Below are 3,622 nucleotides of genomic sequence, written 5' to 3'. Positions count from 1 at the left end.
AAAGTGAGCGCACCCCCCTCTTTGCTGCCTTCCACGCATGCTCGCGCCCGTCGCCGTCCGCGTCGCGCTCTGGCCACCCCCCGAGCCCCGCTCGTGCAGCCCGCGCCTTTGTCACGTCCGCGCCCCTGCCCTTCTCTGCTCGTGGCCAATGCCTCCTCTGCGTCCTAGCCGCCGTGGTCGCGCTCGGCCGCCGCCAGCCCCGCAGCCCGCACGCCTCGCTCCCTGTGACCTCGCCCGCGGCCGCGGTCGCTGCAGCGCCGCGCTTAGCGCGCCGGCCGCCCCTTTCCCCCCTGCTCCGCTCGACCCCTGGCCTCGCCCCGGCCTCCGCATCCCTCCCCGCTCTGGCTTGCCCTTGTGCCACCGCGCCATCACCTCCAGCGCCCCGACCGCGCGCATCGAGCGCTCCGGCATCCGACGCCCAGCGCCCGAACGCCACTGCCCGTTCGCCGTATTCGCACGCCCACTGGCCCTGTGCCACTGACCGTGGGGCCCCACGGCCCAGAACGTCTAAAAAAATATAATAATTAAAATAATTAGTTAATTAATTAATTAACTTAATTAATGCTGTTTAATTAACCTACTCTTTTGGTTAAATTAATTAACCAGGTTTAATTAACTTGTGACCATCACGAACGGGACCCACCTACAGGGTTGACCAATTCAACCTTTGGTCCTGCTGACATCATGCTGACGTCACGCTGACATCATAATTGCCTTTTCTAATTAAATTCTGATAATTCCGAAAATTGATTAAATCCTTTTTAAAATCAATATAAAATAAACCGTAGCTCGGATGGAAAAACTTTGTACATGAAAGTTGCTCAGAACGACAAGATGGATCCGGATACGCAGCCCGTTCGTCTGCCACACATCCCTAGCATAGCAAACACGCAACTTCCCCCCTCCGGTTCATCTGTCCAAAAACGCGAAACACCGGGGATACTTTCCCGGATGTTTCCCCTCTTCGCCGGTATCACCTCTTACCGCGTTAGGGCACACCTAACACCGCTGTTTGCTTTGTCATGCATCGTTATGCATCTGTTTGCATTGTATTCACTGTTTCTTCCCCCTCTTCTCTCCGGTAGACTGTGAGACCGACGCCGCTGCTGGTGCTCCGACCGACTACGCTGTTGACGACCCCTACTTGCCAGAGCAACCAGGCAAGCCCCCCCTTGATCACCAGATATCGCCTATTCTTCTCTATACTGCTTGCATTAGAGTAGTGTAGCATGTTACTGCTTTCGGTTAATCCTATTCTGCTGCATAGCCTGTCATTGTTGCTACAGTTGTTACCCTTACCTGCAATCCTAAATACTTAGTATAGGATGCTAGTTTTCCATCAGTGGCCCTACATTCTTGTCCGTCTGCCATGCTATACTATCGGGCCGTGATCACTAGGGAGGTGATCACGGGTATATACTATATACTTTATATACATGACACATGTGGTGACTAAAGTCGGGTCAGCTCGTTGAGTACCCGCAAGTGATTCTGATGAGGGGGCTGAAAGGACAGGTGGCTCCATCCCGGTAGAGGTGGGCCTGGGTTCCTGACGGCCCCCGACTGTTACTTTGTGGCGGAGCGACAGGGCAGGTTGAGACCACCTAGGAGAGAGGTGGGCCTGGCCCTGGTCGGCGTTCGCGGATACTTAAAAATAACACGCTTAACGAGTTCTTGGTATTTGATCTGAGTCTGGCCATTTGGTCTATACGCACTAACCAACTACGTGGGAAAGGTATGGGCACTCGATGTCGTGGTATCAGCCGAAGCCTTTGTGACGTCAGCGACTGAGCGGCGCGCCTCGGGTTGGACCGCGTAACGTGACTTCCTTTGAAATGGAGGTTGCTAGGTCTGCTCTCCGGCCGCGTACGCAACGTGCAGGTGTGCAATGGGCGATGGGCCCAGACCCCTGCGCGCATAGGATTTAGACCGACGTGCTGACCTGTCTGTTGTGCCTAGGTGGGGCTGCGACGTGTTGATCTTCCGCGGCCGGGCATGACCCAGAAAAGTGTGTGCGGCCAAATGGGATCGAGCGTGTTGGGTTATGTGGTGCACCCCTGCAGGGAAGTTTATCTATTCGAATAGCCGTGTCCCTCGGTAAAAGGACGACCCGGAGTTATACCTTGACCTTATGACAACTAGAACCGGATACTTAATAAAACACACCCTTCCAAGTGCCAGATATAACCCGGTGATCGCTCTCTAATAGGGCGACGAGGAGGGGATCGCCGGGTAGGATTATGCTATGCGATGCTACTTGGTGAACTTACCATCTACTCTCTTCTACATGCTGCAAGATGGAGGTGGCCAGAAGCGTAGTCTTCGACAGGATTAGCTATCCCCCTCTTATTCTGGCATTCTGTAGTTCAGTCCATCGATATGGCCCTTTACACATATACCCATGCATATGTAGTGTAGCTCCTTGCTTGCGAGTACTTTGGATGAGTACTCACGGTTGCTTTTCTCCCTCTTTTCCCCTTTCTATACCTTGTTTTCGCAACCAGATGCTGGAGTCCAGGAGCTAGAGATACCGAGGATGATTCTACGTGGAGTTCGGCTTCGAGGAGTAGTTAGGAAGTCCCAGGCAGGAGGCCTTGCCTTTTCGATCGTTGCTACTTGTGTGCTAGCCTTCTTAAGGCAATCTTGTTTAACTTATGTCTGTACTCAGATATTATTGCTTCCGCTGACTCTTGTGTTTTCGAGCTTATGTATTCGAGCCTTCGAGGCCCCTGGCTTGTAATATAAAGCTTGTTTTATTTTAATTTGTGTCTAGAGTTGTGTTGTGATATTTTCCCGTGAGTCCTCGATCTTGATCGTACACATTTGCGTGTATGATTAGTGTACGATTGAATCGGGGGCGTCACAGTCCGCCGGCGTTAGTGGTTGTGGGTCTGGAGCTTACACGTGGGACCGCGTGGACGTGGGTCCGGAGCTGACATGTGGGCCCGTGCAACAAAATCCCCAAAATCACCTGTGGTGTCCGCGTCGACGCCCACTCTTCCCATCCGCCGGCCGGCTTTCCTGCGCCACCGCCGCCGCCACCTGCGCCGCAGCCAGCACCTGCCCCGCCACCAGCTGCACGGCCTGCTCCGCCGCTACCATCCTGCGCCGACGCTCCACGGCTACCTGCGACGCCCGCTACCTTCCTGCGATGCCATGGGTGGGGCGCCCGCCACCTGCTCGACCCACGGCGCGGCCTCCTTCCGTGCGCCCGGCCGGAGCGCTCAAAGGTGGGGGGCTGCTGGAGCTGTTTGAACTAGGAGGAAGAACCCTAGGGTGAAATGGCGAGCAGCGGCGACCCCGGAGTATTTGGCGAGGCAGGCATCGGGCCGGAGATCCGCCGCGTCCACGGCTGGGTTCCCGAGGGGTAAGTCACGCCTCCTGTTTAGATTGAGCTTAGTTGTGCATTTGAACAGTCGATTCGAGTAGGTTTGCCCAATTAGTGTGCTGATTGCGTCTCTGTTTTTCGTCGGTTAGGATAGAGTTGCGGTTTGCTTTCTTGGTGCACATTAGAAGAGACCGGTACATGTTCGATGCAAAGGATAAGAATAAATACCAAGGAGGTTTCGATTATCGGTTGCCAATGGCTAGTAATTGGAGTTTCAGACAATTTGGGGAGGTA

The sequence above is a fragment of the Triticum aestivum genome, chromosome 2D (assembly GCF_018294505.1).
Source record: "Triticum aestivum cultivar Chinese Spring chromosome 2D, IWGSC CS RefSeq v2.1, whole genome shotgun sequence".
NCBI lineage: Eukaryota > Viridiplantae > Streptophyta > Magnoliopsida > Poales > Poaceae > Triticum > Triticum aestivum.
This window is presented reverse-complemented; position numbering follows the sequence as displayed.